General features: G+C 49.1%; 2 protein-coding genes across 6 annotated transcripts in view; one reads left to right on the plus strand and one right to left on the minus strand.

Annotated features, from left to right (window-relative positions):
• The window catches only part of sulf2b (sulfatase 2b), a 90194-nt gene that overhangs the window by 31843 nt on the left and 32052 nt on the right, over positions 1-26299 (minus strand). For all 5 annotated transcript variants that reach the window (XM_049018506.1, XM_049018501.1, XM_049018503.1 and 2 more), the window contains exon 2: positions 24934-24996. The gene's annotated coding sequence lies outside the window, so the exon portion shown is untranslated. The remainder of the gene's footprint in view (positions 1-24933; positions 24997-26299) is intronic.
• Positions 1-26299, plus strand: part of LOC125745529 (protein kinase C-binding protein 1-like) — a 311418-nt gene that overhangs the window by 27842 nt on the left and 257277 nt on the right. The gene's annotated exons all lie outside the window — the stretch shown is intronic.

Genomic DNA, 26299 nt, shown 5'->3' on the forward strand with positions numbered 1-26299 from the left:
CTTGGACTGCTGCAGGGTGGCCATTAGCAGCAAAACAAACAAAAACTGCCTCAATGCTAGGAGCAGGAAAGCAAAATATGTCTCTGTCATCCGCATTAAAGGTTTTTAAATGGAATTATTAAGTGAGATGGGGAGGTAGAGATTTGGAGGTTTGTGGATACACTTTTGTCCAAAGGGTGGGGGGGGGGTTCACAAGCTTTTTGTTGCCTCATGTCTGACCTGCATGTCCAACAAATACAAAATGACAATGCAGCAGCAGACCTGGTCCCCAGCTGGGCTGCTTTGGATGCGCTGTTGCCTAGTTGGCCTTCAGACTCTTCTGCACTGGCGTCTAAGCTGGGTGACTTGGCTGGCAACTGTCAGGGGAGGGTGCGCATAAAGGGGGGCCCTCACAGTGGCCCCATGGAGGCCTGAATGCCGCTGTCAGTTTGGACAAACGATTATATCTCTTCATTCCCTTCATGGTGACTTCAGAAGGACCTGTTCAGCATAGCCAAGCAGAAAGATAACAATGAAACACAACAAATGAAGCTTTTTTGTAGGAAGTGGAGCTGGGAAACTGATATTCCACTGGGTCCATAGTGGTCGGACGGCATATCGAAATGTTAACATCCCTTGAATCTCAGTTTGGAGTGCATCAGGAAACACATTCTCTTTTTTTAGGGATGGGTGGGGGGTGCATATCTGAGATTCAGCAGTCATGCTGATGTCATTTCAGAAGTTTTTTGGATTCTTTTTTTTTTAACCCTGATGAGGAGAATGAAAAACTCGCATCAACTGACGGCAGCAGTGGAAACCAAATGGTCCCACAAACCCTTGTGCAAATATTTGTGTGTGTGGCATGGGAATCCCCCCCCCCCCCCAATGCCGGGCTTTTAAAGAGCCCCAGCGACACCTTCGTGAGTATCGGATAATTTGAATGCACAGAATATTAAAAAAAAATGCAGGCTTTAGAGAAAACACGGGCCCCTTTATATGTGGAGCCGTGGAGTGCACGCCATGCATTCCTTATTTTTTAATCCGACCGCTAATTCAGAACGTGCATAAAATATGCAAGAGCCTAGAAGCGAAACGCTGCCTTCTTGACAGAGCTCCAGGTCCGGGGCTTGCCAAAGCCTCTCAATGCAGCCATAAGCCTGGAGCACAGTTTGGGAAGAAAGGAACGAGACTCCAATTAAATAAGGGACATGCACAACATATGATGGGGAACCTTTTTTGCTACATGCCGGGTTGACTTTAGTGCATTTTCATGTTTCATCAGCCATTAGCAACTCTTAGGCTGTTGGGGGTGGGGGGGGGTGGGGGGATGTACTACTTTGGCTTAATTTTTTACAGTCTTAGTGAGGATATGTAAACTCACCCGGGGTTCTTTCTATGCCCCCCCCCCCCCCCCAAGAAAAAAACCATTCAAATTCAAATTGCACTCAGTCGAGCCCCTTTGCCTAACAATCCTCTTCATGGGGTGCTTGTGTGTATGTGTGATATTGGGAAAGTCCAGGTTATAGTTAGGCTCCATCTCAATACCAGTTGCAGAAACTCCGACGTCCATCTGAAAGGCTCCTCGTGCTCTGCCACACATCGCGCCCATGAGCGAGCAGGACCAGGCTTTCGCTCACACGGAGTGGCAGTGACGCGGCTTGAAGCCGGCAGCAGAAGCTGAGCGATGAGCGTTAGCAGAAATGTGCACGTTTGCGTGTGGCTGGTAGACTCGCCTCTAAGGACAGGAAGGGCTGTGGATTAAAATCCAGGCAGTGGAGCAGCTCCTGTTTAACATGACCGGAGATGTTTCACACACCCAGCTATACCTACACTCAGGTATAGGTATCAACTGTAAGCAGTATTTGTCTCTCCAGATGAGAGCAACCGCAAAGCGTTAATGCACATAATGCACTCATAACAAGTGAGATAAGATACATAACACAACTAATGCTGTTACACTCCACTGGTATTTTCATTTATTGCAACGGATGGAAGCGTCCCACCGCAGTTACCCAAATCACAATGACTGCCAATCATCTCCCATCCCTTTGACACCAACACATAACTACACCATTCAAACATCAATTACCTTAACGGATGTTTGTCAGCAACCCTAAACCCAACATCATAGTTAAAGCACACCTTAGGAATCCTAGAGACATCGCAGCTTTGCTGTGTTGATTATATTTGAAGTGCATTCAATAAATAATGCACTTCTGTCAAACTGGAAGATTTTTTTCAGTAAGATGAAAGCTCTTCAGCTTGCCCTGTTAATCATCCCGATTTTTAAATGAATAAGATGCACTTACAAGCTATAAATGATGCTGTCTGGAGGTTCAAAATTTGTGAGCATGATTTGTTAAAAAATCAAAACAGACAAATGGTTAAAAACCCAGGGCTGCTGGGTTAAATGAGCTGCCTCAGTTGTGATAGAGGCCTGAGAACTCTTAGAACTCAAGCACAGCCTGATGAACGGGAGTTAGATTCGTCTTCCTGAATGGGTCCATGGATTACAAAGGCTGCAGAAATTGAGATCGCTTCCCGACGGCCTGCCTCAGAGGCCGTGAGGGCATGGCGAGGGAGGCAGGACACATTCACCAACAGGGGGCGGCATGTGAGAACCTGCGCCGGGATTTCCCCTTCAAAGACGCGGAACGGCTACTGGACAAGCTTGCAGATTAAGCAAATTATCTCAAGGAAGTAGCAGGACGTTGGTGTAGCAGGGAGACTGCTGACACAGCCTTAGAATAATCAGTTAATTAAAATGCAGGGATGATGTACAACACTGCAATATAGTCTTGACTCATTAGTGGTAGGCCATGAGGCAGTATTTAATTGCTACCTGGAGAGGTATTTTCAAGGTCGCATTCCTGCCTATAGGCTGTGTATCAGTGGCTGCTTTGAGGAACGCAGAGACAAGTAAAGCGTCCTCTACGGATTTTCGGTCTGATCATCCGTCAGTCGCAGTTGACTCTGTGCTAAGGACAGCTTGTTAATGCTTTCATTTTCTCATCCACCCCTGGAGCACCAGGAGTCGAGGTTGACATAAATTAATCATTTTTATTTTCAAAATACGGAGAAAGTAATATATTTAAGTTACTAAGATAGAATTTTAAAATTCTAAAATTTTAATTCCATCCATTATTCATGCTGCTTATCCAGTTCAGGGTCATGGTGGGCCTGGAGCCCATTCCGGGCGGCACAGAGAGTGAAACGGGGTGCACTCACTTTGGGACGCTAATCCAAGGGACACACAGACAATTCACAGAACTGCATCTCTTTAAACTGCAGAAGGACACCTTCATACCCAGAGAACATGCACATTCTGCACATACTGTTCACAGCTGGGTGCAGTATTGAACCCAAAAGTGCATATAAGTGCGCAAAATATTATAATGCTAAATGTCATTACAGCACAAGAATATTGCATGATTTTTTGCTATGTGTCTCATAATAAACATCACTCTCATAAATACTGTACAGTGCTCTCAGAACGACATTTACTTAATGTTGCAGTCTCATAACAAAAGTCCATTGAAAAAGTCCAATGCTTAATATATCTGCAAATATCTTCCACACAGACATTTTCTTTTTATTAAGTGTCATGTTTTTTTGACTTAGTCATTCAGATCTGTTCTTGCCATTTTCCTATTAATTGCAATTGTAGTGACTGGCTCCCACAGGGATACGAAACACGGATGTTTTGTGTTTTATGTTACTACAAAGGTGTTACTAATTAAAAAGCACCCAATGAGACTGCTTGTCAATTAATTTTAAAAATCAGAACAGCTCTTTTAGAACTATAATTTGAGTTTCAATGTATTACTACTTGAAATTTTTTACTGAAAACTATTGGTTGTTTCTAATGTGATATATATATATATATATATATATATATATATATATAAATGTATTGTAAACATATGTTTTTTTGTTGTAAAATCCATAAATTTGCAGTATTTTTACTGAATTACTTCAGTAAACTTTCTGCAATCATTTTAGGTATCTTGCCATCACATTATGACATCATGCACAGTGGGCAACTGCATTATACTTTCCAATGTAGGGATACGTCCTTGGCCATTACTGTGCCTACGCAGGTCCCTAGCTTAACAGGCTCACACTTTGTCAGGAACCTGACGCAGCATGCCTCTGCGGCGCTGTTGGCACACGGGCTTTGTGGTACCTGTTATAGGGTCCAGTCGGCCCGTGTTGCAGAATGCGGACGGGCAAGGTCCGCGGTCACCCTAGGGCGAAGCGGGGGTTTCGTGGAATGAGCGATGGTGGCAGCACTTTAATGAAGTTACTCGTCTTGGCCCTGCTTCATCTCACGTACACCTACACACTGACAGCTTTTAATGAAAGTCCCAAATAACACACACAGTGCAACACCGCAATGCATTATATACCACCCATATATCATACACCATCATGCGTACGTCCACAGCAGGACTCCCTGCACCTCTGCACATTAAACCTGACCATGATGCTTCATGGCGGCTGTAGGATCTGACCTCGGAGAGGCCCCATGGCAGCTGAATCGCACTGTCTAATTCTTTGCCGTTGATATGCTGGCTGGGCACAAAGTGACTGTCCAGAATGCATCTGACCCCAATAGCTGACCTGAGGACCTTTGCACTTCATCTTACGGGGAAAGCGTGGAGATGCCGGGGCTTAACACTCTCCTCTTCTTCCCTGCTGCACATTGGAACGGATCTACCACTGGCCCAGGTGGATAACGTCAATGCGTCGCAATGACAGTGACGGGGGGGGGGGTTGGGGTGGGTGGATGGAGGTAATTCGACGTAACGTGATTAAGTCAATGTCACACTGACAGGACGAGCATGTGGCACCTGCGGATTCTGCTCCGTAAGCGATCTGGTAATTAAAGGAGCGTGCGGCGGCATGGTTGGCAGGAAAGAGGGAACAGGAAGGAGCCTGGGGTCACATCCAGCCCCTGGGAGCATCGAAATGGAGATGGGAAGAGCCTGTCCTGAGAGAAGGGCGGCCGGAGAGAGGAAGCAGGGAGAGGGCTAGGGAGACGGGAAACACGGATATTTAAAACCCCAGACTGGGCTGGAAGACATGAGAGGAGGGCACTGAGGCCAGCTGCTCACATTATACCCGTCTGAGAACATGCTAGAACATCAGGATGGCTACGGATGACTCGTTAGGGGCCTCTGCTGGGGGGGTCCCAGGCACCTTCATCAGCCTCAGAGTGTGACTGCTCTCTGTGCCAAGCCGGGGGAAGCTCAACTCCCATTGGCCAGAGCCCTTCGCAGCAGGCTGCAGGAACCTCAAGATTGTTTCTACAGAACCCGTGCAAGCGTCAGAGTGGAAAGGCAGCATTTGAAGAAATGAAAAGATGAGAGAGCAGGACTTCCTGTCATTGCTGTTCAGGGGTGAAATCGGTGATGCTATTTAAACCAGTGTTTCTCAACCCAGTCCTGGGGGACCACCAGCCAGTCCGCATTTTTGCTCACTTCCAGCTCCCAGCACACCTGAACCAATCAAGCACACTGAACACTTAGTACAGGTGTGTTGGGAGCTGGGAGGGGGTAAAAATATGGACTGTCTGGAGGTCCCCTAGGACTGAGCTGAGAAATGCTGATTTAGATTAACAGCTACAGAGAGTTGGGAAAGAGGAAGACATGTGAGCTGTAAGCCATCTTAGCGAGATGGGGTGGGGAGGGGCAGGAGGGTGGCTGGGTCTCTCGAGAATTGGGAAAGACCAGGTTTAGTTAGAAATCCCTTCCCAGCATTAGCTAATGAAGCATGCACTGAGATCATGTGCAGGTTTGCCGTGCAGCTTCGAGTCGCATCTCTGTCGGAGCTCGACGAAGCCTAATTTATCGCATTTGGAAATTCAGTCACAGAGCCCTACTGTCTCTGAAAAGGCTCCTCTCAGAGTTTGATTTCCAGCCGTAGCAGGACCTCTGGAGCACAGAGAATGGAGTGAAGGCCCTCGCTCAGGCGCCGCGCTGCACAGTTACTCGGGAGAAGGCCGAACGGCAAAGGAGATCTCTGAGATCCACTGCTGAGCTTTATCAGGCCTGTGCCGTCACTGAAGGCCATTCATGCAAAACGCTGCCCAGTCCTTTGGGCTTCTGGATGAGTCCAGAAGACATGATAGTATAGTTGCTGACGTGGAGAACGGAGACGTGTGGCAGTGTAGTGGGTGGGGTGACCCAGCGTGCGGAAGAGCTGCTGCAATGGTTTCTGCATGCAGCACCGCGTGCTGTGGGTCCCCTTCAGGCTTTTAACAAAAGCATAAGTTCTAGTTTTACAACAGCCGGGAATGCAGCATTTTTCTGAATTTACAGACAGACGGACGGACGCACAAAAGCCAGCAGCACAGAGGCCACAAAACCAACACCTGCCCACTTATCTTCCTCATCAATGACTGTCTGCACGTTTACGTTCCCGTAAAAATTTCACATGAATCGGGAATGACTACGGACGTAGGTGCCTTCAGAAAGACAGAAGACGGTCTGGCTCATTTACAAGGGAGTTTTCTTTTCAGAGATGCCTTTTTAAGTGTTGCGATCCCTTTTCCACGAATCCAAGATAAATAAAGACAACAACACAAGTTTGCACAAGCCAGACTATTGGTGCCCTGCTGGAAATATGTTATCAAAACACTGAAAATGACCCACAGGGGATCCGTAAAAAAAATGGAAAGAAGAATAAAGCGAATGGAAAATGTGCCTTTATGTCACCATGGCATCCACAGCTGGGCTTTAATCATTCCGAATGCTGGCTTTGTTAAGCCTCGGTGCACCAGGGGTCACACCGTGCCCTGTGAGTCCAGCGCTAATGGGCAGGTGCCTGAGCTGAATCGGCCGCTTTGCTGGCAGTAGGTAATGTCTCCTGGGGAGCCCAGCTTTGTGGATGAAGGTGCTGGGGGGTAGGGAGGGGGCAGAGGAAGTGCTGCGGGACTACACCGTATTCGCTCATTGCTCTCATTTACAGATCCGGTCCAGTTCCCTTGCAGCGTGAGACAGAGCGGTAATGAGGCCACTGACACCAACAGGTGCTCTGCATGTTCCCGCGTCTTCATCTCTGCTTTGCACACCGCCACCCCACCAAGCTCTGCTCAGCTTCGGGAAGCAGAGTTCCAGGAATGGTGCCATGGTGTAACGTGGCAGATAAACTGCTTGTTGTTAGAGCAGTTTGGAAACACACAGACACATGCTGGTATTTGTATCTCATCTTTCTATGGGAAAGGCCCAAATCCCAACGTGATGACCCAGCCCTAACTTTAACCATAAGTAACCAAACAAAATACTTTTGGCATTTTTAGCTTTATGATTGCAGTCACAGATTTTTACAAAAATGAGTTACCCCTTGTGGGTACTGAAAAAATATCTGCATGACGTCAGAATAACAGATCGGTCTCAATAATTGAATATATACATGACCACACACACACATGCACACACACACGTAGTTTTGTGACTAAGGAGTATATACGCACACACACTCGATTTTATACGCAGGTCTGAGGACACCCTGGTCACATCTAGTATGCGTTCAGTTCCATTTACACTTTAGGGGGGATTCTTTGCATATCATCAGCTATGGCAGATGTCGCTGGTATATGGAGCACCCAACCTCCCTGTTAAAGTAACATCCGCTCCCCATTCAGTGATCTCCCAGCCGTCCTCCTCTGCTGGGCTCCCGCATCATTAAACGGTCTGGGGATGGTGGCTGGCACGTCCGTAACCCCCTGTGACCTGCCACTACCCATTAGCACTGCTGTGTCTCAATGTGGGCTCCTCCTCCCGAGCTAACAGGAGCAGTGCTGTAGGTCTGAGGAGGGGGCAGGGTAAATACAGCCAAGTGGGGACAAACACACCCCCACAGGGACAGCAGATGGGCTGATCACCAGGGGATACAATTAGCTTCTTGATTCTGTTTTACACCATAAGAAAGGTGGTGTAACCCATCCTCTCTTCCCCTTTCTCTCCTTCCCTCTCACATAAGGAGGCGAAACGGAGACAAAACGAGGCCGGGTGAAGCGAAAGGGGCGGCACTAAAAGGACATCTGCCTCTGCTTTGTAAAGGCTGAATGAGACGAACGGGCGCAAGCGAAACAAGCCGAAAGCATGGGGGACAACAACAACAACAAAACAACAGAGGAGGAAATGTGTCAGTGCCGGGAGTCACAGGACATGAGCTGGGAGGAGCACGGCTCCCCCTGGCCATATCCTGCCAACGACGGGGCCTCCCTAAGCCCACTCTGCTCAGGAATCATCCGCTCCTCTCTTTATTATTTTTTTTCTTACTACTGGTATCCACTGGCAACCGTGACTGTGTGGCCTGGGCACTGCTGTGGGTCTCAAAACACAAGGGAAGCCGGAGTGAGGGGGGGGGGGGGGGACGACCCAGCGGTCAGGCCGCTTACCCCCCCCGCCGGGGCCAATGAGGGACCCTCAGCCCACTGAAAAAGCTACAAGACCCCCCACTGCTCGCAAGATGTTTCAACTTGGCCCCCATGACTCAGTAGAAAAAAAACAGACAGAGTGGGATGAAAGGGCAGCGATTTTAGCAGCTGTGAGGGGCTCCGGGCTTTACGGCCGACTGGGGCGAAGGCCGCAGAATTACCCTCTAATGGCTGCAATGACATCATTAAAGTGAGATACGCCGCTAATAATGGGTTTATTGGCCCTTGTCTTCCAGGCTCTGCCCTGACATTGCGTATGAGGTATGTGTTGGGGCCCCAGCTGGGATGCTCACAAAGACCCTACCCGTCGGCTCTCCACGGCTACTCGGCCCCCCAAAGGGACATATGGGTTACGTGACTGCACGCACACCAAGAGAATTCGGGGTCTGCACCATGCCCAAAGGATGCGACTGCAGCTTCTGCCGTGCACTGTATTCTGCAGTCTTTCTCCTAGAAAATAGATCCTTAACTGCTACGCCATCTACTGACTTTTTCGTCAGCGTGTAATGGTCCACGTTGGACCGAAGTAGAATCCAGGGCCCTCACGTGACCTCATGCGATGATCTTCTCGGGGTTCTGCTTGCCTTAGGTGCCGCTGATCCTGGAGATTCACGTTGGCCTCATTCTCTGCGGAGCACAGCTGAGTAATCAGCAATTACTCAGATCAGGGATGGAACATTCCGGTCATCGATGGGTGTGCGGTTTATGTAATCCCAGAGCTCTGTGCTGGGACTGAAGTTATTATTTAAAATCCTCTCACTTCTCACAAGCCCAGGGCTATGCGATCCACCCTGAATTATGTCTGTTTTACCTGAGCTTCAGCTCCTAGGGACCACTTTTGTTCAGTGACATCTCACGCAGAAATTCCATCTATCCACCTGCTCGCTCCATCTCGCCTCCCTTTTTGAGGACATCCTACTTTATGATGCAGCACCCTTCCACAATTCACTCCCAATTTTCCACACAGTCCAGCTTGAGCTTGAGCCCAATTGAGCGGTACTTCTGCCGTGCCCCTGCTGTCAAACAAGATCAGGCACGGGTCTCTCACGTCCGCTAGCATCTCCCCATCAATACCATGCCGTCTTTTACCCTGGAGGTGGGGGGTTTGGCGGGGGGGGGTCCTTTAATAAACCTCCCTAACAGAACCTCTCATAGGGCTGCTTCCATATCAAAAGCTTCTAAGACGATCATGTGAGCACTGAACCAAGGTGACTCGTCATGTGAGCACCACAGTCATTCTCTACCCCTTTAGAAGTAATTCCAAATAATCAAAAAAAAAACGTGTTACATTGTGCAAACAAGCATTAATAATGTACACCAAGTGCATAAATAAAACAGAGAGTTTAAAAAGGGAGGGAGAAATTGGGCTTTTATCTCCCCATAACATGAAATTTGATAAATTATTGTGAGACTTGCCCCGAGTGGGACAGTAGACCAAGTGAACCATGTGACGCAGGGATTTTGGGAGGGGAGTGTTTTGAGAGTGATTGGACAAACCTGCAGGGTGGCAGCTGGGACAGTGGGGTCTGGGCCTGTGTTCTGGGCAGACAGGGAGCAGAACTCAGCATTACAGGATGGTTAATAAGTGACAGGTGAGGTGAATGAGCCTGCTTCTCAGCCAGGTGACCTCAGTGACTCCACCCCCTTAACAATGACCTTACGGTGAAGCCGTGACATCTAACAGAAATGTGACCGGGGAGTGTCATTGCACTTGGGGGTCAATCCCCCTTGACCTGCCACGCTATTACTGCCACCCAAACTATGGGGTTTATTGTTAGTTCAGAGGAACCAGCACAAACTAATCTGAATGCTATGGACATGTGCTCAAACTTTATCAGGGCTTCCAAAGCACACGCTTCCCCATGGAAGAAATACAGCATGTGGTACAGAAAGCCCCCACCCCGAGCCCAGTACCCCAGCCAGCCCAATGCACAAATGTTGGCAATAAGTGAATATTATCCATTAATGCCCATTGTGGGGCATTAATTCCCCAGTTCCACAAACAAACACTTCCGGTCATGTTTGTAACCCAAGCCTTCATCATTCAAACGAGCCTGTTAATGAAGTGTCCACTTTTGTTCAATCTTTTCTTAATGGAATTGTGTCTTTTTACAAAAGAATAATGCAGAATGGAGCCTTTGAGACAAAACGAAAGGATTACTATGCATCTTCACTTTCTTATCAAATTAAATTAAGGGAACGAGCATTATTGACACCATCTGTCTCAGGAAATGGTTATCACGGACGTTATTTCTTATTCCAGATAAAGATCGCTGTAAAAGACATTATTATGAAGCACTTAATTTCCGTGTCTTTTTTTCCTCTAGGCCAGCAGAAACGACTAAGAAGCACAGGAAACTGTGAGCTGTCCTATTGAGCACGCGACATGTTGAGGGCATGGAGGTGGGAGCCTCGCTTCAGATCCACAGGTTCCAGACCCTCCTGGTAATTCGCGGGACACTATGATGACATCAGCAGACATCCAGAGCCCAGTAGGAGAAGCCTGCCTTCTGCTCTGCTGGAAGACAGAGGTTATTAACAGCAGCAGATCTCCAAGAGGCTGTCACTGCGCCCTCCTGCAGCTAAAGGGGATGGCAGAGACTTGGTTATGCTCTGTCACTGTCGCCGTGGCCCTGTTTGGCTGATTTGACAGACCTGCCTTTTTTTGGTCCTTCAAAGATTGATGAATCCATTATTTATGGTACTGGGCAATAAATCTGGGAGTTGGGAGTCTAAGTGAACACTTTTCAGTACTTGGCTTCTTGCATTACACTGTTATTCATCATGTTTAATCATTTGTTTTGCCCGCTGTGTTTCTGGGGGGGTTAAGGGGAGGGGGGGGGCAATCTGCAACAATACAGGGGTTATTTTCCTCAAGGGCAGGGAAGCCCCCCCAGATGCACCCCCATAAAGCGGGTATTGAATATGTAGACCTGTCGACATGTCGGAGTGCCGGAGTGGGGGGGAGAACGACCCGGCGGTCAGGGGGAGGGAGTATACCTTGACCCTGTTTGTTTACTGGTGGAGTTTGTTTACAGGTCATAACGGCATTCATCTGATAGTGGAGGGCCAGTGTGGCTGATGTCCGACCACAGAAAGCGGAGCTGTAATACAGGCAGGCCAGCATGACCAAGCAGGCTGAGACTAAATCGGTGAGCATCATAAAAGGAACAAAGTAACCAAAGAAAGGTGTAGGGGCTTGTGGGAGCTGCACAGACAATGTGTCTTTGACTGTCTTTACTTCTTAACACGGAAGAATTAATTACAGGGGAATTTAGAGTTATACAAGCCTGCAGCTTTTGTCAGTGGTTGAAAGTACATCTAAATGATCTAAATTAAATGCTTTCAAATCCCATGTATGGGGCAGGATAAAAGAAAAAGCAGCTCTTTGCCTGTTCTGATGTCCACCATGGACTGTGGCGGGTGTGTCCAGCCCGTCCTGCTTTTCACTGTGAAAAGCCTGTGTGCAGTAAGGGCTCCCTTAGGTTTGCAGTCTCTGTACTCCCTCTCTGTCACTGGATCCTCCCCCGTTTCCTCCTCTCCTTTCTTGGCTTTAAGGCCAGATTGGAGGCCCTCTGGCCGCTTCCTTGTCCTTCCAAACCCCCCCCCCCCCCCCCACGAGCCTTCAGACCTTGCAGGGGAAGGGCACACGGTGCATCCCGTCTCCTGGTGATGGGCTTTGACGAAGCCTGATCTATGGTTAGACCATGTCTGTCTATTAGGGCCACGGTCGGTGATTTGCCTGAAGCTGGGAGCAGGAAAGTGGAGATCGTGTGAGTTCTGGCAGACGTGCATTCGCACACGAGCGTGAGCCAGTGCGAGCGAGCGCCACCACTGAAGCAGAGGAGCCAGGCAGCCCGGGCCGCTAGCCCAGAGAGACCCCCGGCTAATTACCGGTGCTGTACCCATCGCGGGCCGCCAATGGCAGCTCTGAGAGAGCTGCTGTCCTCTCGCTGGCGCTGGGGTATTGATATTGTATCCCGTTTCAGATAGCTAGCAGCCTTTTAATGACTGTGGCAATTAATAATGCATCGCTGGACCTCCTCTGGCTAATTCTAATTGCTATAATTTGTTTCTCCCAGCAGAACTGAGGCTTTATATGTAATCTATACCAGCGGTTCCAAATTAGCCAATCACACACACACAGACACAGGTTTGTGGGGACTCTCCATTCATTTCTATGGATAAAACAGTAATCACAACATGACGAGTTTGACCCTTGACCCCTAAACAGCCCTAACCTTAACCATAAGCAACCAAAAAAAAAAAAAACAGCATTTTAGCATTTCGAGTTTTTTGATTGCATTCACAGATCTTTCTCGGGACCTGAAAAATGGTCCCCACAATGTAATATAAACCTATTCCACACACACACAGACACACACACAGGCACCTAAAATATAGGGATCTCCAAGCATGTTGCTCCAAAAATCTAGAGCGAAGATGGGGAGTATAATTAGCAGGATGGCAGACCTGAGAGTGGGGGGGGGAATCTTCTTCCTTGTGCCTCAGTCGGAGAAGGTGGGGGCCCCGGGCCCTGGCTTCACCAAAGTCATGTGCCACCCAGCTGACCCCCAAATCACTGAGGAGCTGGTGATGGAGGATGGTAAACGACTCCCAAAGGCCAGGTACACTCGTGCTCGGTGGAAGGCTCGCCCCCAGCTATTCTGCTCCCCTCACCCCCCCCCCCCCCCCCCCCCCACATCAGCAGTGCCCGCAGAGAGCGTGAGACTGACCGCTGACTGCCTGACAGTGGAGCCTGGTGAGAAACGGGCAATTAGTGGCACAGAGGAATAAGCCAATCAATTCCATTATGGGTGCGCTCGTCACGGGGGTGCCAGCCTTTGATGCTGCACCCTGGATTAGACCACAGCTCTTGTAATGGGGGGCAGATTTATGGAGGGGGGAGCTGTAGGGGGCAGGAGGTTATGAGTGCTGCCTGTGATGCTCCTGTCGTTCAGGAACTGAAAACAGACCTAAGCCTGATCCACCCCATTCCAAGGGCATGGGGAGAGGTGGGGAGATGTGGGGAGACGTGGGAAGACGAGGGGAGATGTGGGGAGACGTGGGAAGATGAGGGGAGATGAGGGGAGACGAGGGAAGACGAGGGGAGATGAGGGGAGACGAGGGGAGATGAGGGGAGACGAGGGGAGACGAGGGGAGATGAGGGGAGATGAGGGGAGATGAGGGGAGACGAGGGGAGACGAGGGGAGACGAGGGGAGATGAGGGGAGATGAGGGGAGACGAGGGGAGACGAGGGGAGATGAGGGGAGATGTGGGGAGATGTGGGGAGATGAGGGGAGATGTGGGGAGACGAGGGGAGATGAGGGGAGATGAGGGGAGACGAGGGGAGATGAGGGGAGACGAGGGGAGACGAGGGGAGATGTGGGGAGATGTGGGGAGATGAGGGGAGACGAGGGGAGATGAGGGGAGATGAGGGGAGACGAGGGGAGATGAGGGGAGACGAGGGGAGATGAGGGGAGACGAGGGGAGATGAGGGGAGATGAGGGGAGACGAGGGGAGATGAGGGGAGATGAGGGGAGATGTGGGGAGATGAGGGGAGATGTGGGGAGATGTGGGGAGATGAGGGGAGCCTAGCAGCGGTACCCACATCCACAAGCCCTTATAAATCTTATAAAGCTACTGAGCTACTTCATTTAAGCCTCCCTCCCTACCCCCCTGCCCCTCCCACCATGTGGTACACTGACGGGATCATTTCTCTGCCCCCTCCCCTCCCCACTACCTCTCTCCATATCTGCTGATGAGGCAGGGCTCCCACCCCAGGATGGATCACCACACTGCGACACTTCGCTTTGGAGGGTGTAACAGATGCTAAATCATTGATATTTCACGACTCGCTTGGGGAGTTTATAAATGAGAGGTGCTGTTAAACTAACCCCCCCCCCCCCCAAAAAAAAAAAAAGAAAAAAAAATGTGTATCTTCTCACATCGACATCTGATACGGCCTCCTCCCCTGAGCCCCCCACCCCATCGCATAGTGATTGCCATGCTGCTCCTTTGATCAAATATTCAAGCTTTCTCCTGTTTGATTTCTTTAAACTAAAAAATGTCAGTCTGAGTTACCTGCTCTCTGTCTCCTCCTCTGCCTTGCTGGTACCAGGACTCCCTTTTAGCTCAGGAGGTCAGCTTTAGCTCTGTGGCCCCCACCCTACTTTTTAACCATCATCCACAAAGCAAAGGTGGATGGGGGCAGAGGGACCCTCCCCCCACGACCAGACCGGCCCCGTCTCCTTTTCATGCGGGAACTCTGAACTTTTGGGGAAGTGTCTTTCATACAATGTCCTGCCCGGGCAGCGGTAATGCAGAGGGAGATTTTATGTTAGCAAAGCAAAAAGCAGCCTGACCTTCACCGAGGTCAGGACACCCGAGTGATGGAGGCTTTAATAAGAACCCTTCCACTGCATTCCCATAGGCATGCTTCCTCTCTGGGCTGCCATCCTGAGCCTCGAAACGCTTATCGATATTCGACTGAAACAGACGATCGGCTGAAACACGAAGGTCAGCAGCAGAAAGCTGTGGTACACCGGCAGGAGAGGTGCGGAGAGACGACTGGCCAACTCATCACGCAGGGCAGAGCATGTGACAATGCAAGTGAGAAATGGAAAGAGAGGGGAAAAGATGAGAGTGAGTGACAGAAACAGTGCGAGGGAGGGAAGGAGACGGTGAGGGAGAGCAAAGTGCCTACAGCAAAACTACAGATTTGTGTTCGCCACCGGCAACTAGCAGCTAGGTTACGGAGGGAGGTGAAACTCTCTGGCCAGCTCTCCTGACCCATCACGTCTCTCTCATGCCACACGCAGAGAAACACACCAGCTCCACCATCACGTACAAGGCCGAACAAATCTGCGTGGCTGTGACCTCCTCACAGCGTTCTGCCAGCCACTTTCCAATTACCGCCCTAATAAAATATGCCAGATTTATGCAAGGGGGGGGGGGAGAGGAAGGGAGATGGGGGGGTGGGGGTGGGAACAGAGAGAGGTCAGGTGTGGCGGCCGTGGTACTACTTTACGATGTAACAGACTGAGGTTAATAGTGTGGAGCAGAGGATGTTTGAATCTTATATGTGGCTGTCGTCAAACAAACAGCCCTGAATGTGTTGGTGATCAGAGAGGCGGGTGGCCTCCAGTGCAAAGCTGACTGGGTATGAGGACATGGGGGGGGGGGGGGACCTGCTCTACTCTGCCCAGCTATGAGCAAAGTTTTCTTGTGGGGGGGTGCATTAGCTAATTCTAATTCTAGCCACATGGCTGTCGCAGTGCTTTTCAGGTACAATTTCACCCATCTGCCCACCTGCTCCTCCAGCAGTCTCCGCCTCCCTCTTCTCTCACGTGGTGGCACATCATTCTTCTGGATGGAAGGAAAAGCCCCCAGAGACCCCCGCCTGCACAATCACAGGCATCTCTCCCTCCATCCCTTTCCGTACCTCTCATTCAGTCTTCGACAGCCCTACCGTCACCGGATGTGGCAGTCGAGGTGCCCTAAGGAATCTTCCACGCCGAACCATTGCCTCTGCACCCAGAGACAGCTGATCGATGGCAGAGGAAGCCATTACTCTCAAGCTCACAGGCATCCAGGAGAACCTCCTCAAGGAACGTCCCATTGGACGTATAAAGGCTTTTCTAACTTCGTGTCTTCCTGGCTGATGCCGTGAATTAAGTTAGTCAAGTCTTGGTAAACAAGAAATGGTGAAAAATGAAACGTGTCACGTTGCCATTGAAGCCGCCTCCTGCGGGGATTGTAAACATTGGACGATCGTTACATTCACAGGCCTGGAGCTCCAGCCTCCTAAAGGGCGTGATCTGTCTCTCTGGACAGATCAAGTGACCATGAGGGAGAGGCTGAGGCAGGCGGTGGACAGCTGTGGGCTCTTCATCCTCACTGCACAGAAGCAACATGCGATGTGATCTCCGCTCCCAGGCTCCCCAGGAAACGTGGTACAGGGCGATCGAGCATGCAGCATCTGCACCTCTGTCAGCGCCCCCCTCCCCCACACCACAACAGCACATAAATCACCATCAAGCTGACGGGTGGTGGGATTAGCAGGGCGGACGTCACGCGCATCATTCATTAGTGTGGCCCTGTGTCACGCAGACTGCGGTGGCAGCCGAGCCATACCACGCCTACCCACCAAAGGTGACTGTATAGGCACATTTAACTCTGATAGCGTCCGCGGGCAGGTGGGTAACGGAGGGGCTGATTGCAGGGAGCAGAGCATTACCAGGCAAATAAGGACTGATGCATTTATAATTATACTGTGTTCTGGCTCATGGTCAACAGAGTCAGTAATGGGCAAGGAAAGGGGCGGGAAATGAGAGAGGGGGTGACAGGGAAAATAAGAGCACGGGGGGATTGTGATGGGTGTGCGAGCGAATGGCTGAAGGAAATGAGGGAGGGGGAGAGAAGGAGAGAGAGAAAGAGAAAGAAAGATTGTAGAGAAACAAAAGAGGCCTAAATTCTCTGATGCTTCAGGCGGTAATAAGAGGCAGAGAGACAGGCTCCCCCAGCCCACGTCGGGGGGAGGGGGGGCAGGCACAACTCTCACGCACCTCTAGCTAACTTCACTGTAAGCTCTAACGGAGGAGGGGGCTCAAGGCTATTCCGAAATGAGCCAAGAATCTTGTACGTGTGTTTCAGCCGGAACGGTGCAGGTAGTGGATGATATATCCCACTCACAACTTAAACGAGGAAACATAACAAGGAGTTATTGCCTATTCTAAAATCAATATCCCCATTTAGTGAAAAAAATGTTATTTTATTCCCCATTGCCAGTATTAAATAGAAAAGCGATTAGAAGCCTGGGAGGTCTGCGTGTCCCAGAGTGACGTGCCGGGAGATTTAGCCCGAAGGAGCCGCCACGTCGCATTTGGCCGTGCCGGCATCACGCTGATGCGGGCGGACGGCAGCAAGAAAGGCGGGGTGAGGTTTTCGGGGGAGGGCACGGAATTAATCTCAGCCTCGGCCCTGACAATCCCCCGACAACTGGATTGATGAGATCGGTGAGAAACCGAGGCTGTCTGCCCGTCAAATAAACCTCCCCACCCCCCTCCCCAGAAGGTGCACGGCGCCGACACTCCGAAAGGACAACGGCGCGGATGAAAATGCGGGGAGCGCAGAGCGTCGGGGAAAGGCAGGGATTAATGCGCGGTATCCACCGTATTCCTGGGATTACTTTAGCAAACAGCAATAACATGAATCTTTAACTTTGACATGAAATATGACCTTTTCTGTGATGATATCACAACGTCCTATTCTCTTAAAACACCACAGGCGGCATTTTATTCCCGATATGCTGGATTTGTGCCCAGTTGGGTAACCGCAACACCTCTGTATGTGTGCTTGGTGTACATCCCATCCATCTGAGTGTTTAGGGCTGAGATTGCTGTACCTATTAGTTCACTTAGTCCTTTGTAAAAAAAATAAAATAAATAAGAAGTCATGGTGCAGCACTTTGGCTGTGTGGGCTCTCGCCTCATTATGTGTAGCACAGCGGCTCTTGATGATTTGCACGTACGGTGCCTTCTTTGCATCTCAGTTACTGCCATTCCTCTGAAGTCGCAGTGTCTGTACACTCTTGAGCTCTCGACCTTTGAGTGGATTGGACAGCGATGCCTGCTGTAAATGTGAAGCCCAAATGAAAACCCGGAGAGAGGATCTAAGCGAAACACGTTAAAAATAACAGTACAATTGCACAGGAAAACATCATTCATCTGGGCAAACGAGAAAAAACGTATTTATGGATAACAAATGGCATGTGTCTGCTATCATTTCCATAACAGCGTTTCTGTAAAAATCTGAGCCAGAGGAGGAACGAAAATATTGAGCCCCTGGAATATGTAAATATCTAGGCTGCTTTGGCCTGATTTTAAATGACCCACATTCTCTGGGCCCTGAATGTAGTGACCCGGTACTCCACGGTGTGGATCAGCCGCCCGCAATAAGGGCAGAAAGAGATTTTTGTCTCTGTCTTCGGTCAGATTACTCTGACCTAGTGCCTATGACCGTGACCTACGCTTGTTGGTTGGACCTGAGACCACAAGTCTGAATGATTGAAGTAGGGAAAACAATAGTGTAGTGTAGCCCTTTTGGTACCTCCATCCATCCATCTATCATCCGTCCATCCATCTTCCAGCTGTTTATACACTACAGGTTTGCAAGCAACCTAAAGCCTATGTATAGGAAGCACAGTACACATGGCTGGACACACAACTGGGCTTTGTACTGCCATTAATAAAAACTCCAGCAGGACCCTTGAGATCTGAGAAACATTGTCATTAAAGAACCCATTGTTCTGCATGCATGCAGGATTAGACGCTGTGGCCAGCTGAGGTTTTAGTTCCGTGGGGTCATGAGAAACACATCGCAGATAAGATTACAATAAGGAAGGCTGAACAACACGGAGCCCAGTGACACAAACAATCGCAAACATCAGACACCGCCAGCTTCTCTGATCCTACAGCAAACGATTGAGTTGAGGATTAAGTATGACTGACTGGCACATTAGCATAATTCACCCTGTACCACCAGATATCAGATCCACCGCGAGTTTTCCTAAATAATTTTTATAAAGCCTTTTTAATTGCCTCTGGCAATTTTCATCGTGTGCAGTAAAAACGCAGGCATCTTTAAACGAAGCATTTTAATCCACACACGCCACAGCTGCACACCACAGAGATTAAGTGAGCCCTTCCAGATACTCCCCCGGAGGTGAATAAAAATCGAGTGCAATTACGGCCCGAATCAAACGTAAGTCTTCCAGCAGATCCAAATCACAAGTTCTCCCTTTCTCGCATCTCCTCCTTCCATCTCTCCTCTCCTTCTCTTCCCAACTATTTTTCCAGCTGTTTTCATGGTTTCTCTCCCTTCCTCAGCCCATTCAGGGTCTTCTCCAGTACCCCCCCCCCCCCCCCCTTACTGTGACCAGCCCCCGCAACCCCGGCCCCATGGTTCTTTAACGGTTCATTTATTAGGTCGAATTCAAACAAGACGATGATCAGCCTTCATTCGCACTTCCTGCATCTGCATTTTGTGGACCACTCACGTCCTTCCACAGCAACAGAGTATTTAATTACCAAATTTAATGCCTTGTGAATTTTTGTCTCGGACGCCAAAGAGCTAATGCAACCAAGACAGTAATAGCAAGTGCAATTCTTAAAAATGGAATATTCTGTGTTTATGGGAAGCCCAACAGCTGTATGGGAAACAGGAGGACCTCACACCTCCAGGCTCGGGTTAGAATCCTGTGTCTGTAAAGCCTCTCTCTTGGTACCTTGATGGAAGGAGCGTGAAGCGTTTGCCCTGTGACAGACTGGCACTCAGGGTGTCGCCTGCCAGCAATCCTGTATCGGATATATGCTTACGGAAGACGGATGGGTGGCTGGCGTGATGAATGGATGATGTGGGTCAGACCACCCTAATAAGAAGAACCACCAATACATTCAACACGTCAAAAAAGTAGCTTACACTGCTGAACTTGACAGAAGATAATGATCAGATCTTTCTAGTATATGCTCTGCATACTACTGGGATTCATATATCGGGAAGTAAATTGCTTCTTTGCTAAATAAATTAGCTGAACAAAGGCACCCCAGGTGTCACAGGTGGTGCTGGGGGGGGGGGGGGGTTCTACTCATCTGTCATAATTGTACTTTTACACTGTGTGCAGTATGTCAAGTAGTCTGTTTTAGCCAAAACTAGAAGTTTGTTTTACATTTCTGTCTTATACACACTTTATGTAACACTAGCTAAATATTTATAGTATTAGTCCAATGCATGCGAATGGCCCATGCAAAGGTACAGCAGCAGTTCTGGAAATGGAATCCTAGGGCCCGCTCTATCTTCTCAGGGGCCCCCCTACCAAGAAAATTAATGATCATTTCCCTTCCTCCGCATTGCGGGTAATTCAGAGCCCCCAGGCAGCTGCCTATTCTGCCTATAGTTAGAGCCGACCCTGTGGAAACCCTCAGGCTACCAGTGGTTGTGTGTGTGTGTGTGTGTGTGTGTGTGTGTGTGTGTCTGTGTGCATATATACTCCTTAGTCACTAGGCACCAAGTATATATTCAGTTTTTATCAATTGTAACTATATTTAAATGAAAGAATCATGTCACATGCGATTAATGATTTAACACGAGTGAGAAAACTTGCCTGTTAAAACTTCAGTTTATTTCATCCTCTGGATCCAAATGGCAGGCGACTGCAAACAGTGCGGGATCAGGGGCGTAATTACAAACCCACAAGGACCTCCGGCACAAGCTGAGGTTTTAAGGTCAGAATTTACCAACCCTCAGTACTCTTCCTCATGCCATTACTCCTTGAATAGCTGCTAATTGCCCTGCAAACCTATTAGGGCAATTACCTTATCAGTATCTCTGAATGTAGAATTACCCCAACATGAGAACCCAGCTGTTTGAACGTCTCCCCAATACAAACTGTGCCACAGCGGACCCTTTTCTCTTTTTGTTTGTTGTTTTCTTTTCTATTCTTTTCTTTTCTTTTTGGTGCCTAGCAGAGAGGGGACGTTCAGAACAGTACTGCAGGTCTGCAGAATGGCGTGGAGAGCCATGTTCTGGTGTGCTCTGTACGTGGAGAGATGCTTGCTTGGAGGGTGCAGCTGAACCTCTGTGCTACATCATCGGGCTGCAGACATACTGGTATTTAATTAGCACAGTGGCATCAGAGTTGGGTAGTGGGCGGGGTGATGGGATCAGGGCACCAATGTGCCTGATCTCCTACTGTCCACTTTGCCAAATGCCGCAAATGCTTCCACGTCATACAGATGTGGAGCCAGCTCCCCTCTGCCAAGCAAATCATGTGCGGGGGGGGAATACGTCTTGCTTCCCACAATGCCTTGCCTGTGTGGCCATCGGTTGGCACCGCTGCCACTCTGGCAGAGACCCAGCGAAGCTCGGGGTGATTCCTAGAGCGCCACACGGCCCGATATTGACAGAGCCCGGTATCTCCTGCAGTCAGGCCATTCTGAGAGTGCAGGGCGTTAGAAATCGATTAGACTCGCTCTCAGCAGACAGCCTCCATCGCGACTTGCCTCTTGTGTGACAGTGGCGTGGGAAGGCGGGGGCAGGCAGCCAGCAGAATCGTCACGCTATTCTCTGGCGGGATGATGCCGAACGCAAAAGTGGCTGTGAACATGGTCTACTGAGAAGATAAACCAAACGCGAGTTCAGTTGAGGAGAAGAGTGAAGCCAGGGGCAGATGAGAAAACAAAATACATCTCCAAATGCCTGTGTTTGGAGGGGGGTGTTTGTATTGGCTCAAAACTGCTGAAAAATTTCCATTTTAAACATCAAAAATTTAAAACACAAGGCAGATGTACTGGTTTGTTTATGTTTGACAACAGTTTCAAAAAAGTGAAAAATATGACAAAAAAAACATACAAGAGAAACTTTTACCACATTAAAAAGTAACTATGAACGCCAAATATGGTTGTTGTTACGATTACTGTAAGATAGGCAGCTCACTGACAGAACGTCGATCCTGTTGTCAGACCAAAATCCAGAAGATCAGTGCCGGGTGCTTAGCAAGTCAGAGGGCAGATCACTGGACGACATGTTGGCATCATACGCGTTCAGGCCAGGCGAGAGTTATACAAAAAAAATGAGCAAGTGAACAAATAAAGAAGAAATTTCAATATATTGTGAATTTTTTAAAAGCTGACACAAGTGAAACAGACCACTAGACAACCACTGTTCAAACAGATAAAAGGATTATGATGTTTACATGACGCAGCAGATAAACCCAACAACAATTCTTCATGGACTAACACTTTGTAGTATTGAAGGGTTTCTGATCTATTTTATAATAAGTCAAATAGTAGATGTTTCATGCAGCTCCTCTTCAAAAACCTGAGGTTTGATTTCTTACTTCCCTGCAACAGAACAAGCCAAAAGAGCCATGGAAGTAAGCCAGGAACCCGAACGAATCTGTGTCCCAGTAATGCACCCAACATCCCAGCACTTAGAGCAGAAATCCCCACTGAAGCTGAGAGCACACAATGGGACACACTCCACTATAAAAAAATAATAGCAACAAACAGCAAGCAATTTCATCGACTTTGTACCATTCAACCTAATAAAGACATAAGAAAGTTATTTAAAGTGCAGGATAATGTTGGGGAGTACCCCCCCCCCCATACCTCACTACTAACAAATCCAGTAAACAAACTGTAACGTAATCGGAGGCCTCCTTTTTCAGACGTTTAAAACGTTCCTTGTGAATTCACATCAAACAAATGGCCACAATTTTCCCACCAATTTTCAGCAGTTCCAGTACAGTGAGAGTGCAACCGCTGCTGATGCTGGTAATTAGCGTATCTGGGAGGTCATGTGGCGGTGTACATATGCTAACATCTGTTTACAGCTGCCACTGTAATCTCTCCAGTGAGCTGCTGCGCACCGTCTGCCGATATGGCCAAGATATGGGCTGGGGTCCCAGCAGAGAGACCAGGACAGAGAAGGTCTGTTTTTATGGATTTCACTCCCTGTCATCTGCATGGACGTGAGCCTTCAGATGCGCGGACATTAGCCTGTCTTTGCTCCTCTTTTTATAGCACCTGGGATGTAAACGAGTAGCAGGGCAGTGTGAATATTCATCTTCGAATGCGCTGCATGCTCGTGTTTGTATAGCCCTGCACCTGTTTGCAGTGAGAGTGTGCGTGTATGTCTGAGTGCTGCGTGCATTTGGGGAGCCTGCCATTAATATTCCCCCCGTGAGCGGGGATAGGTGGGCGAGGGGGGGGGTAATGCGTCTTGTAACAAACGCACGCTTCACTTTCATTCCCTGGGGGAGCTGCCAGAATAATGCACATATTATCCTTTAATCTCTGGAGGGGGGCACAGGGCGCTGACACTCCAGTGGGCAGAGAGTAGGCAGCCCCCCCCCATGTCTGCAGCACTGCTACGCTCCCTCCGCCAGTCCAAGCGGTCTGAATTAGAACCGGGTTGTTAAATGGGTGTGTTAAATGTATTGCTGGGTCTCTATTTAAAGGAAGGAAATGCCATCACATCACAGAGCTCTCCAAACCAAAAGTGTGCAAAGATGCTGGCAGGAGCAGCTGATGCCCCACAGGAATCACTGCCTTCCCCCCCCCCCCCCCACACTCCATGCCCCTGGAGATAGCACAGCCCCAGGCACCTTGCTTTGAGCCAGGAGAGGTACCAGAGAAGAGAGCTCCACCTGCAGCCAGCAAGGAGGGAGGGGCCGAGGGGGGGGGTGAGCCTGCAGGCCATGTCCCTCATGCTCTGGGATGTTTCTGTGACAACAGGCAGCCATGCCACAGATACACAGCCTAACACCCAAGTACACCGATTGCATACACATACGCACACATACACACACACACGCACACATACGCGCACACATACACAAACACTTGCAGGCATGCAGCTGTGAGCCAGGTCATTGTGCAATGCAGAGAAAAACAAGTCAAGGAACTGGGGACCATTTGTGTGACAGAGTGTATGGGACCATGTAGTGTGTATGTACCTATGAAGTAAATATTCTTAAAAATCTAAACCCAATAAGGAAAAGAGTTATTAAAAACAGCAAAATTCTGTTATGAAAGAGAGTGCACTAAAATAACGCAAATGCCAAAAATATCTGTCCATTTTCCGGGACAGTATGATGGTGCATCCTGGAGCTCTTGCCAGGAAGGAGTCGCCTTGGATGTTGGACCATCACAAGCACAAGCATGTGAAGAGTCAACTATAAACTAAAATATAAAACAGACACACACACACACACACACACACACACTGCATTTGCTTGGAAGTATTCCCCTGCTGCAGAGTTTCCTTTAGATTCCTTTTATGTGAACCACACTCATCACACCATTGATTTTTCCCAGCTTCTTCTCGCCCTGCCTGCTTTATTCTCTTCCTTCCATCCTTCCATTAGTCCTCGATTAAAACAAAGAATTTCAGCACGTAGCCGATGGCCCACGCTTTACTGAGGTCTCATACATTGTAAATTGGGTAATATGACAGCGACATTTCACCACAACTGCATTGAAGAAAAAAGCATTTACATCCCCATGAAACGCTGCCGTTCTAAATAATTCAGAAATTGAGAACCAACATTTCTGAAATAAAAGGGCGACTCCCACCACAGGTTATGCTGGAAACGCCCTACCTCCTGTGTCACCTGTCCTTGTCGCTTTGAAAGTGAGGGGCCGCACTAGTCACATGTCACATGGGGCCTCAGAAGCGGCCTGGAGGGAACCATCGCATGCAGATGGCCGCCACCATCCATGATACCCCAAGCGGGGGCAACAGAGCCTCAACATGGCGGGGCCAACTCCAAATGTCACCCCTCCCCCACCCCCTTGGATGCCTCATATCGTAGAAGCCTTCTAGTGCAGAACATAGAATTTTCCAGAAATGTGACAACAGGTGCTATAGAAATTGACCGCAGTTGGTTTATTTAGGACCCAATATCCTTTCCTTCTTCCCCGAAAAGAGCAGAGTACGGATCATACCTTACTGTAAGTGATGACTCAGGCTTCAGTGCTGCTCTGTTTACAGGGAACAATCACTGAGATCTGAAAGGAAACCGGAAAAAAATGGTTAGTGTGTTTCAACTCAATGACAAACAAGCACGCACTGGGTTGACCTACTGAGCCCCGGTCCAGCCCGGCCCGGCCTGTGTTTAGCTTTGCGTCTCCTCTCTTCATTCCACAGTCAGCGGGCTTCCTGCCCTGGTTTGTCACCTCGCAGATGTACACCAGCACCAACAGCGTGATGACAGATGTGTAACACCCACTCCCTGCCCCCCACTGACAGCTTCCTCCGTACCCTGAGTGCCGTCACCTATTTCCTTACGGAGGAAGTGACCCGTGAGCGACGTGTCTGGGACCGTAACCATCCCGCATCACATCGGATCTCAGCCGGCTGACCCCGGGCGCGGCTGAAGAGAGCACAGCACCGTAAACAGAGCATGACCCCAAGCCATGACAGCCAGACTCACACTTAATTACCACTCTGCTTACATAAGTCAGTCAATAAGAGAGCAGCACCACTCATAACCCAGTCCATAAAACCCCCCATGCTACCCACACCCCCCAGTACTCGAGTTTAGCCTCCAGTTAACATTTACTGCAGGTCAGGATTACTGTTTTTCTGTTAACATGCCAGTTAAAAAGCACAAAAAAATGTTTTTGGCTGATAAGATTGAAGCACCTCGGTCTCGACAGTGACGGCTTATTCTCCGGCAGCTGGAGGACCCCCACCCCCCAGAGGAAACCTGCCTATGCTAAATCATCTCACCCGGCCCCAGGGAAGCCTCGCATTGTGAATCAGTCCGCTTTGTGAGGGAAGCATTAAACATACATCACACCATGACCTTCAGTCGGCAAATCGGTCAGGATGCGGCCATAGCGGCAATATTCCTGGCTGTTTGGAATGAAACAGAGTCACTGAAGGGGCCCCTGGAGAATAAGTCAAAAGGACAAAAGATGAACAGGACACCCATGGACACCCCAACACGCACACACACACCTACGCTGAATCTATAGGGAGGGCCTTATCTGGAACTCTCTTATCGTGACTGAACGGAAGGTAAGAGATGTTCCCCAGAATTGGAAGTAGGTCTTTCTTAAATATGCATGGACAGGGTGATGGGTTAAAATCCCCTCAAGTGTGAAGCACAGCACTTTTCTATTCTGCTCTCAGCACAAGGTGAGATAAAGCTCCCCGGGCATGATTAATGTATGCAATGAATGCATCTCCTCCGTTAATATGCGGCAGTGGAGAGTATTTCCTGTGATTTGTCCTGTGCAATTTGTGACAGAAGTGGAACAAACAGGATAGGAGGTACAGCTGCAGCTGTCCGCGACAGACTGGGGT

This window comes from Brienomyrus brachyistius, chromosome 6 (genome assembly GCF_023856365.1).
Source record: "Brienomyrus brachyistius isolate T26 chromosome 6, BBRACH_0.4, whole genome shotgun sequence".
NCBI classification, from domain to species: Eukaryota; Metazoa; Chordata; class Actinopteri; order Osteoglossiformes; family Mormyridae; genus Brienomyrus; species Brienomyrus brachyistius.